General features: G+C 46.6%; 1 long non-coding RNA gene across 1 annotated transcript in view; it reads right to left on the bottom strand.

The window, feature by feature from the left end:
* Window positions 1-9,963: 9,963 nt before the first annotated feature.
* The window catches only part of LOC129649770 (uncharacterized), a 41,715-nt gene continuing 39,723 nt past the window's right edge, over window positions 9,964-11,955 (bottom strand). The window contains exon 3 of the long non-coding RNA XR_008713246.1: window positions 9,964-10,161. This is a non-coding gene — a long non-coding RNA (uncharacterized LOC129649770). The remainder of the gene's footprint in view (window positions 10,162-11,955) is intronic.

Raw genomic sequence — 11,955 nt, 5'->3', positions numbered from 1 at the left:
CCCATGGTCTATGACGAGAGTAAGAAATATGTCAGCAGCTTACTAAACCCATTGCTTTCTCAGGATTTCCCTGGCTATCCAGTGGTTAAGAATCTGCCTTGCAATCCCGGGAACGTGGGTTCAACCCCTGGCTGGGGAACTAAGATGCCCCATGCTACAGAGCAGCTAAGCCCACGCTCCACAACTCTGAGTCATGCCCTAGAGCCTGAGCCATGGCTAGAGAGAGGCCTGCATGCCACGTGGGTCCTGCGGGTCCTGCATGTCACAATAGGACTCAGTGAGGCCACAAAACCCCATTGCTTTTCTAGACATTCACCGAGACCACCTTTTCCAGCCCCTCTTGCACTTCGTGTGTCCAGACAACTGGATTCTGGCCCATGGCATATGAGCAGGAGTGAGCCAGGCATCGCTTCACAACTGGCCCACAAATATCTCCTTCTTTCTCTTCTTCTGGCTCCAGCAGATGCCTCGAGAAGATGCAGACTCCAGGAGGAAGGGACTGAGGTCTCTGAATCACTGAACCATCACATGAGGGACAAAAACCCTGCTCTGGACTAAACCTTTGAGCTCCTGGGACTGGTTGTTACAGGGGTCAGGCCACCCTGACTTGAGAACCTTCTTCTGCAGTTCAGTGTCCTTACTTGAGGTCTTCACATCTTTGCCAGTCTCCCTCCTGGGCTGGGGAGTGGGGCTGGCTCCTTGGAACCCAGCTCGTCACCTCTCACATACAGGACTTTGAGGTCTACCTGCCTCCTGGACACACCTGCCACCCTGTTTTGGCCCAACCTGTTGGGCTGGACCTTCAGAATATCACTGCCTTCCTGTGGCCTCAGATTTTCCCTGGATTGAACAGTATCCACAGCTGTCCAGCCTCCCTCAGGAGAAGCAGCCTTTATTTCCAGGTCAGCTTTTCCAGCCTCAACCGCCCCCCTAGCCTAGACTCTTTCCCTGGCTCCTTGGCCCTGCCTCCCTCCCCCACCCCAGACATTCAGATACTTCCCTAGAAATGAGGCCTACCATTTCTCAGAGCACTGATCCTCCCAGTTTTTGACTCACATACTCCCTAAAATTCTTGGTAAACCATGAACCTACATTGCACGGTATAAAGCTAACATCTAAAATTTCTCCTCACAAGTATGTGGTACCATGCTGTGCTCAGTCGCTTCAGTCGTGTCTAACTCTGTGTGACCCCATGGACTGTAGCCCACCAGGCTCCTCTGTCCATGGGATTCTCCAGGCAAGAATACTGGAGTGGGTTGCCATGCCCTCCTTCAGAGGATCTTCCTGACCCAGGGATCGAACCTGCATCTCTTCAGTCTCCTGCATTGGCAGGCAGGTTCTTTACCATTTGTGCCACCTGGGAAGCCCCATCACAAGTATTAATAGTTGCAAATAGAGCAATAGCTGCTCTAAATATCAGCATTTTCATAAAGCACAGCATGCTATGCTATGCTAAGTCACTTCAGTCGTGTCCGACTCTGTGCAACCCCATAGACAGCAGCCCACCAGGCTCTCCTGTCCCTGGGATTCTCCAGGCAAGAACACTGGAGTGGGTTGCCATTTCCTTCTCCAATGCATGAAAGTGAAAAGTCATAGTGAAGTCTCTCAGTTGTGTCCGACTCTTAGCGACCCCATGGACTGCAGCCTACCAGGCTCCTCCATCCATGGGATTTTCCAGGCAAGAGTACTGGAATGGGGTGCCATTGCCTTCTCCAAAGCACAGCATACCTCTTCCTAAAGTAGCCAGTGAGGTACAAAACCCCAAGTGACTGGATACCTGCCAATATCCACTTGAAAAATGCAGCTGAAATTTGTACATCATTTCTTTTTCCCTTGAAATCATTATTTTAATGGTATTGTCCATTACTGAATTTTTTTCTAATGTATATATTTGGGGGCTTATAAGTCTTGTATTGCTCCTCCATATTTTTCAGCTGTAAAACCATATCTATAGACTGAGATTATTTTTATTTTCTGTGAAAATAAGGCCCCCCCATTTTAAAAATTTCTTTAGGTATGATTTACTTTTATTACCACTATGCAATTGATCAAAACCACATATATATGTTAAATTTTGGAATTTTTTTGGAATTTGTTTTTATTACATATATATAATAAAATTCTTGCCTGGAGAATGCAATGGACAGAGAAGCCTGGTGGGCTATAGTCCATAGTCTCACAGAGTTGGACACAACCGAAGCGACTTAGCGCGCGCGCATGCACACACACACACACACACACACACACACACACATACACACACACATATGGCTCCTTGAATTTGAAGATTATGCTAGCTCAAAGCAGGGTGTTGGAGATGGGTGGGGTGTAGGGAGCAGGAAGTTCATTTGGGCAAGTCTTACATTTTTGAAGGGTTTAGGATGCTTAAGTAGGATGCTTGAGTTGTCATCAAATGAATATACATTTACAGAGATAGAATGGCAGCTTTTCTTGGAACTTTCTCTGGGCACTTCTTCATCTTTTGGAATATACCTTAAAGTCCATAAACAGAAGTGGTCCCAAGCCTCCCTCCCTCTCCATTGTGGGAGCAGGATGGCCTCCAGGTCTGGAAGGGCTCTATAGGGAGGGTGATGATTGAGCTGAGTGACGGAAAGCAAGTTTGTCAGGAAACAATGGGCAGGGATATTCCAGGTAGCAGCACAGCGGGGAGAGAGACCAGAACCCTCCTAGACTATTAGAGGATCATAAAACTAAGAAATACAAACAGGAAGTAGAGCAACAACATTTTTATGTGTTGAAAGTGAAAGTGAAGTCGTTCAGTAGTGTTCTACTTTATGCAACCCCATGGACTATAGCCTGGCAAGCTTCTCTGCCCATGGGATTTTCCAGGCAAGAATACTGGAGTGGGTTGCCATTTTTTTCTCCAGGGGATCTTTCTGACCCAGGGGTCGAATTCATGTCTCCCTCATTGCAGGCAGACTCTTTACTGTCTGAGCCACCAGGGAGTCCCTCCTAGGGGCAACGGCATTGTTGGATCCTAGGGTCTGAGGGGCAACGTGATGGGAAATGAGATGTGGCAAGACCATAAAAGTCCTTGCATGTCACCCCAAGGCCTTTGGAATTCATCCTAATCAAGAGAATGACACAAGCAGACTCCTTAGAAAAGATTAGCCTGGCAGCTATATGGAAGAAGGATTGCAAAGAATTAAGAAGAGTGGAGGGCTGAGGAAGGTTCTCATGTTCAGTTCAGTGGCTCAGTCGTGTCTGACTCTGCGACCCCATGGACCGCAGCATGCCAGGCCTCCCTGTCCATCACCAACTCCCGGAGCTCACCCAAACTCATGTCCATTGAGTCAGTGATGCCATCCAACCATCTTATCCTCTGTCATTCCCTTCTCCTCCTGCCCTCAATCTTTCCCAGCAACAAGGTCTTTTCAAATGAGTCAGCTCTTCGCACAAGGTGGCCAAAGTATTGGAGCTTCAGCTTCAGCTTCAGTCCTTCCAATGAACACGCAGGACTGATTTCCTTTAGGATGGACTGGTTGGAACTCCTCGCAGCCCAAGGGACTCTCAAGAGTCTTCTCCAACACCACAGTTCAAAAGCATCAATTCTTCGGCGCTCAGCCTTCTTCACAGTCCAACTCTTACATTCATACATGACCACAGGAAAAATCATAGCCTTGACTAGATGGACCTTTGTTGGCAAAGTAATGTCTCTGCTTTTCAATATGCTCTTTAGGTTAGTCATAATTTTTCTTCCAAGGAGTAAGTGTCTTTTAATTTCATGGCTGCAGTCACCATCTGCAGTGATTTTGGAGCCCAAAAAAATAAAGTCTGACACTGTTTCCACTGTTTCCCCATCTATTTCCCATGAAGTGATGGGACCAGATGGCATGATCTTCGTTTTCTGAATGTTGAGCTTTAAGCCAACTTTTTCACTCTCCTCTTTCACTTTCATCAAGAGGCTTTTTAGTTCCTCTTCACTTTCTGCCATAAGGGTGGTGTCATCTGCATATCTGAGGTTATTGATATTTCTCCCGGCAATCTTGATTCCAGCTTGTGCTTCTTCCAGTCCAGCGTTTCTCATGATGTATTCTGCATATAAGTTAAATAAGCAGGGTGACAATATACAGCCTTGACGTACTCCTTTTCCTATTTGGAACCAGTCTGTTGTTCCATGTCCAGATCTAACTGTTGCTTCCTGACCTGCATACAGATTTCTCAAGAGGCAGGTCAGGTGGTCTGGTATTCCCATCTCTTTCAGAATTTTCCACAGTTTATTGTGATCCACACAGTCGAAGGCTTTGGCATAGTCAATAAAGCAGAAATAGATGTTTTTCTGGAACTCTCTTGCTTTTTTGATGATCCAGCGGATATTGGCAATTTGGTCTCTGGTTCCTCTGCCTTTTCTAAAACCAGCTTGAACATCTGGAAGTTCGCAGTTCACATATAGGAGAGCAAATGGATTAAAAAATCTTGGAGGGCCTTCCCTGGTGATCAAATGGTTAAGAATCTGCCTTCTAATGCAGAGAACTTGGTTTGATGCCTGGTTGAGGTATTAAGATCCCGCATGTCCTGGAGCAACTACTGAGCCCACACACATAATTAGAGATCCCCTGCATGCTACAACTAAGACCAGATGCAGCCAAATAAATAACTTTTTAAAAAAGAAAAAGGAGTCTTGGAGAATCTTTCATCCTGATTTTAAGATGAGAAATCAAACATTTGCTGGTGGAAACTAGATTCCATCCTAGGTTTGCAAACTTCCGGTGTAATGCTCATTCAGAAACATCAAACTTGCCCCCTAAAAACTGAAACGGAGCAGGGACCTGTGGCACTCCTGGGCATAGAAGCCTTTCTATGTCCCCCATTTCTTGTTTGCAGGGTATAGACTCCTGTCCCCATGACTTTCCCTGAGTTCTAAAGGGCAGATTCCAACAGCTGCTAATCAGGGAAAGGAGGAGATGCAGAGAGGAGGGAGCAGCAGTCAGGAAACAAGAGCGCAGCTTGGGGGCTGGGGTCTGACTCCATGTCAAGGGATACACAGAGCAATGCCTTTGAGCTCTTGACAGAACTAAAACTCCCAACAAACGGAAGATGGTGGCATTCTTCATTCCAGACTGAAGAACCGGAGAAGCTCATCAAGACTAGGAGACCATCCGAGACCCTGCACACGCTTCGATCCGTATCAGAAATCCTGCCCCTGCACCAGTGATATAACACTCACCAAGTCCCCCTGGGTTGGGGCACACAGTTTTTGAGGGGCACAAGCCTGCTGGGTTCCCCTTTGCCTGGCAAAATGGTAAATATTCTTTTCTACTTTAGTCAAAACTCTTGTCTCTGAGATTCCAATCAGCCCCAGTGCACAGAGGCTGTTTTCAGCATCAGAGCCATCGTGGCATCTTTAATTTTTCACTCCAAATATAAACTGGTAGTGGAGCAGCATGGAATTTTGAACCCCAAGATCAGCACTGACTTCTGAAAGCACCCCCAAATTAGCATGTAAAACCAGAATGCTCGGTTTACTAACACGGCTGCACCCCACTCCCCTAATAGATGGCAGCCCCTAAGCTACTTCTTCCTAGAAAGTCTGAAGCCATCCCCGAAAATGAGTCCCAGGAGGCAAAGAATCAGAGATCTGTGCCCTGCAGTGTGGACCCACAGGCCCCAGTCAGATGGGAATTGCGCAGCTTTCCTGGGTAGCAGGCGGCTTCCAGCATGACTCACAAGGTTCAGCCAGAAGCCAGGTTTCTGCTCCAATTCTGTCCTTTCCCCGGGCACCCTCCTGTGACTTGAGAACCCGGAGAAAGGAGGGAGAGAGAAGGGCGGGTCTCCTCGTGCACCTCTCACACGGGAAGACACATTCAGGGACGGAGAGTGTGTGCAGCGCTGCCCTGGGTACAGGCCCCTGACGTGTCTGAACACCACTGCGCCACAGAAGGACGCCTCACCCGCGTTTCACTGGCCCTGTCAGCAATCCCGGGAAGGGCCCAGGAAACTGGGCTGGCGGCGGCAAGCCTGCTGCGAGGCCAGCGAGGAGTGGGGCCTGAGTTGCGCAGTGACTCCGACTTCCCTGCGCTCCCTGAGGGGGTGTGCGGACCCCAGCCCAGCCTGACTCGCCTCAGTGCCCTGCGAACGCACCTCGACCTCCTCAGCTGTAATTAATGACCTGTGAATCAATTGTAAGAGATGCTTCTGACGGGGTGAGGACTCCCCACTCACCGCCTCTGAGGTCCGATTAAGATCTGAAGCCAGAAACCAGGGCTGGTTGATTTCCTTTGAGATGGGACTGCCTTTCCTAAATTTGCGTCTTCCCACCTTGATCCTACTGCTTGCCCTCTCCCTAACTTTTCTGCTCACAGCTGAAGGCCGGAGCAGGGCCCTTTGATGGGCTTCTCCGACAGCACAGGGCCCCCTCCCCGTCTCGGGCGCACCCCCTCCTCCCGGGCAGCCGGCAGAACGCGGGTCCCCCTTCCTGCAGGTGCCCTGCCGCCTGCTGCCTCCCTGGAACTACAGAGGCAGGCAGACACGCACAGAGGCCTCATGAAACGGTACCTTAAAAGACCAAAGGGCCTTTCTTTCTTTTGACAGAAGATGAATCTCAGAAATAGAAGAAGAGTGATTTTAGAAGGCGATGGGGGCGGGTGAGCAGAAAGGGGGAGCTGGGGTCTGCGCGTCTGCGCCCTGGGCCCTTCCCCTCCTCGGCCCTCCCCCTGCTCCGACCCCGCGGTCTCTCCTCCCCTCCGTCGCTGACCCTCTGCCCTCCCCATTCCCTCATCTCTGCCGCCTTTCTCCCTTCCCACCCCCTTCTCTCCTGCTAACTGGTGTGCTGGGTCGAGAGGGGACGTGAATGAGCAGAGGGGATGGCTACAGAGAATCGGGGCCAGAGACTCAAGGCCCCCAGCAGACGGATGGCACGGGGAACGCCCAGACTCCCCGATCCCCCTCTGCGACCCCATAGACCCCGCAGCTGGTTCTCTGGAGCCAGACCCGTCCACCGCAGCCATGCTCAGAAAGCCTCCCCAAGGCGCTTTCAGGACGGCCCAGGAAGGTCTGGATCAGAGGATGGATGCCTTTGAGACGTTTCCTGGGATAAGCTCTTTGTGGCCTAGAGATGGAAAGTGACTCTCTGAATGTCACACGCAGTTGAGGACAATTATGATGATCCCCCCACCCGCGGCCAGGCACTGTTCCAGAGAGCAGTCTGTCTCCTCTCGGGTTCGTTTCCCTGTGGACCCAAGGGGCAGAAAGGATGGCGAAATGGAGGCACTGGTTCCTAGGCCCTAGCAGAGTCTTTAAGTACCGAATGCTATTCATTCTTCAGGACACATGGAAATGCTATTTTTTTTCCGTGAAATCTCCTCTTGAAAGAGTCAATTCTTAGGCAGGTTGTTAAGAAGTCCGGGAGTCCCAGAGGAGAGAGGGGTCTGGGGTTCTCGAGGAGGAGGAGGAGGAGGAAAGGGCAAACCTTTTTTTTCCCTCTACATTCCTTAGTCTTAGTCACATAAAACGGTGTTTTTCTTTAAGCCCAGAACTGATGATTACACAAAAAACAATTCAGTTTAAACCCTATACTAGGGATTATATAACAATGTATCCTGCTTGAGAACAGTTTCTCCTTCCTGGAAACCTTCTGACTAATCCTGATATTTTAGAATGTAAATTATGGGAGTGGGTCTGGTAGGATCTTTCTATTCTAGTGGGTCTTTCTAGGATCTTTCTGGTAGGATCTAGCTTTCTAAGTTCTAATGCTGTTGTCCTGAAACATAAATTGTGGGAGTGGGTCTGGTAAAATTTTCACAAACTTAAGACATTCTTTTGATTTATTGTAATAACAAATTAAAAAGCACATAATTCCCTTACTAAAGACTAGCAAGGGAGCACTCTCCACCCCCTTCTGATGTCTATGTCAGAAGTTACCTCTGTCCCTTCTCACTGTGATAAACTTCTGCCACACGAGAGCCCTGACTGGTCAAGCCTGGTCCCTGGTCCCAAAGCTAAATCTTCTTCTTCAGAGATCACAAATCCGACATCCTTCACCTAAGCTACCACTCTGATCTCCTGGTTGGACGCAGTTACTCCCTGCCCTGAGCCTCACCCTTTTTCCAACACAGCTCTCCACCTGTCCCTCTCCTGTGATGGTTAACTTCCTACAGTCCATAAAACAGCCCCTCCACAAAGACACCAGCATCTTTGAGGACAGAGACTGTATGTTATGGATGGAAAACCAAGCATAGCCCTAACTAATAAATGTGTCATTTTTATTCTTTCATTTGTTTCTGTGTTTGCATATTTGTATGCCAAGAGTGAAAAAAGGTGGGGGGCGGAATCTCATGGTGGAACACTGATTCCTTGAAACCTGACTGATCACATAGACCTTTCCCTAACAACATAGAAATAGAACTTATCTCCTCCAGGAAGTGTTCACCCAGAGCTGGTGGGGCCAGAAGGCAGGACGGGTCAGCCCAGGGTGTAGGCAGTAAGGGGCTTCATTGTCAGAAGTGATTTTTAAAATGATAATACCAATGTTCTGTTAATCAGCCATTTTCTCTTTTTAGTGGAAGAAAAATTTTCCAAGTTTTAACCAAATACAATTAAATTCAGTGGACTTTCTGTTAAAGGTATTTTAGTGGAAATTTTCAACTGTGGAGACTTTGGAAAGCTTTAGAATAAATCCTGAAGAGAAACAGGACACAGAAACTATTGCAAGTTCTGGAACTGACTGAAAAATGGGATGTCTTCTGTATCTTAGCTGAACTTACTCTTAGGTAGGTATGAAAATTTCTACTTGTACACCTGTTTCTTTATATGAAAGAAAATTTCAAAATTAAAACTAATAAAAAATTCTTTGATCAACTATGAGTGAAGATAGCTTGACAAATCTGACTGCATTGTCTATCAAATAGGAATATGCAGACTAATTTTGGCAGAGAAGACTAATTTTAACTACAATCATTGACAAATTTGTCGAACTCAAGGCATGAATATAGAATCTGTAATATCATTATTCATTATTTCAACATATCAATATACAGGTATAGTTTTTCCTTTGAAAGAAAATACATTCATATAATTTAAAAGTATTAATATAGTACTCTTCCTTTTTCACTGCATGTATATTTATCTGTTTATTACTGACATGATTATGTATATGACATAAAAAATTCAGTTTTCTGGTTGCCATTATTTATTTTAATTTGATTATCACTGAAAGTAATCATGTAGAGAGGAAAGGAAGTTAAAAATGATCTGTTCTGAGTATGCCCCAAGCACCAGCCTGCCCAGGGTGCACAGTTTCTTGTTGATCTGACAAAGCCTTTAACTTATCCATTTGACACAGCATTTTAGAAATGAAGTTCCAGTGGGGTTATGTCTCTAGGGAAATTAAGGTTTATCAGTTGTGTCTTCCTTATTAAGTAGTAATCACCTTGGCTATGGGTTCCTAGTCTATTTTCACAAGTATGAAAGGAGAGATACAACTTCCCCCCTTGAACTCAATCCCCCATAACATATATGTAAGAGGGTTGCTCCATCTTGGTACTAGACATTTGGAGCCAAGTCATTCTTTACTGAGACTGTTCTCTGCAGCACAGTATGTTCACCAGCATCCCGGCCTCTACCCCTGGGTAGAGTGTGACAACCAAAATTGTCTATAGAAATGGCCCCAGCTGAGAACCACTATATTAGACAGAGATTCAGCATGGGCCTGGAAGAAGCCTTCTTCTAGGTTGGTGAACTTGAACAAGGCTCTGACCATCACTGAGCCTCTGTTTTCTGCATCTGTAAAGTTGGAATAAAGCATCTACTTTGATTTGCCATCAAGTTCCAAATGATAATGTATGTGAAGATGACTCAGAAACTCTAAATCTATTTGTGGATTTGTAAAGCAATCATTATAGAGAGGTCAAAATTTTTACACTGCAATTCAGTTGTGCAAAAAAAAAAAAAAAATGTAGCTCTAAAAAGTATAATTGATTTCATCAATTTATTTGAGTCCCCAAAAAACTTAATTGGCCAATTAAAAGTAATTTCTTCTTTTCTAATTTAAAACGGGCTCTTTCATTCAACTTGACAAGTTCAGGTTAAGAATTCAATCAATTTAGGGCTTTCCTGATGGTCCAGTGGTTAAGACTCTGTGCTTCCATTGCAGGGGGCGCAGGTTCCATCCCTGGTTGGTGAACTAACATCTCATATGCCATGCTGCATGGTCAAAAAAAAAAGAGAAAGAAAATAATTCAATCAGTTCAAAATACAAAGGTCCAGGGAAGTTTCTCTCAAGATATCTCTCAACCTTTCTCTCTTTCTCTGGGTTGTGTCTGGGTAGAGGCCATGAGGGACGATAGATGGGCCCCTGGGCTGAACAGCTGGAGCTTGTCAAGTAGAGTAAATTGGATCTTTGTTTTCCCTAGACATTTCAAGGATCAACTCAATGGCAGGAGCTGATCTCTGCTGGAATAAAAAGATAAGATGACCACATCTATGACTCCTGAGGTCAAGGAGCCCTCCCTAACTGCACATGCATAGGAAGACTTCTCAGAGGTCAAAAAGGGAAGGGACACTGCTTCATAATAGGTAATGTGAAGCTCCCATAGGCCTCTGCACTGGAATCTATCTTGGCAAAAAGATGTGCACAGATATAGGGGCGGGCCCTGGGACAGAACAGATGTGGAAAAAGAAATGAGGTAATTGGCCAGATGAGGACAAAGACCCAGAGGAACTGTCCCCATATAAAGATTTAACCACCTCTTTACTGTACTTCTCCTCGTTGGGAAGGACGCCCACACTCTTTCTCTCCAGGTATGTATTCCTGTTTGTTTCTGTCCAAATAAACTATTTGTGCGTGAGCTCTTGCATGTGTTGTGCTATGCCAATAATAATAATACTCACTGCCCAACAACCATTGACAGGAGAATGTTGGATCCCACCAAGAAAAGATACCCCACATCCAAGGGCAAAGCAGAAGCCAATTAAGATAGTAGGAAGGGCTTTGCTTAAATTCAAAGCCCATAATTGCCAGAAATGCTTGGAGGGCTCAAACAATGCCTGTGTGCACCAGGACCCAGGGACACCAGAGAGACAGGGCCAGGCAGCTTTGTGTCTGAGTGTTTCCTGCGGAGGCAGTCAGCAGTGGCCTGCATAGGGACAGGGCCTCTGGCTGCAGCAGACCTGGGAGGCACAGTCTGTGGCCTAAGTCCTCTTAGAGGAGGTCGCCATTAACCCCACCATAGAGCCACTGAGCAGATGACCCGCAAACGGGAGACTAATTACACCAAAGACATTCTAGCACTGTTACAAAAATTCTAAGATGCACAACAGATTTTCCAATGTGGGGATCTGGCAAAGAGACTGAGAACCCACAGGGAATTTGACTTTGGAGGCCAGTGGGATTTGATTACAGAACTGCCACAGGACTGGGAAACAGACTCTTGGAGGGCACAAACAAAACCTTGTCTGCACCAGGACCAGGAGAAAGGAGCAGTGATCCCACAACAGACTGAACCAGAGTTGCCTGTGAGTATCCAGGAGTGTCCGGCAGAGACATGAGTTGACAGTGGCCTGTTGTGGGGTCAAGAACACTGACAGGAACAGTCCTGGGAGCAACAATTCTGACCATCAACAGAAAACTGCATTAAAGATTTACTGAGCCTGGCCCCGCCCATCAGAACAAGACCCTGATTCCCCCACAACCAGTCCCTCCCATCAGGAAGCTTCCACAAGCCTCTTATCCTTATCCATCAGAGGGCAGACAATGAAAAATGCAATCACAGAAAACTAATCAAACTGATCACGTGGTTTACAGCCTTGCCGAACTCAATAAAACTATGAGCCATGTCGTGTAGAGCCACCGAAGATGGATGGGTCACGGTGGAGATTTCGTAGTCCACTAGAGAAGGGAATGGCAAACCACTTCAGTATCCTTGTTTTGAGAACACCATGGACAGTAGAAAAGGCAAAAAGATATGACACTGAAAGATGAACTTCCCTGGTCAGTAG

This window comes from Bubalus kerabau, chromosome 4 (genome assembly GCF_029407905.1).
Source record: "Bubalus kerabau isolate K-KA32 ecotype Philippines breed swamp buffalo chromosome 4, PCC_UOA_SB_1v2, whole genome shotgun sequence".
Classification (NCBI taxonomy): Eukaryota; Metazoa; Chordata; class Mammalia; order Artiodactyla; family Bovidae; genus Bubalus; species Bubalus kerabau.
The sequence above is the reverse complement of the archived record's forward strand: the minus strand, read 5'-3'. Positions and strand labels throughout refer to the sequence as shown.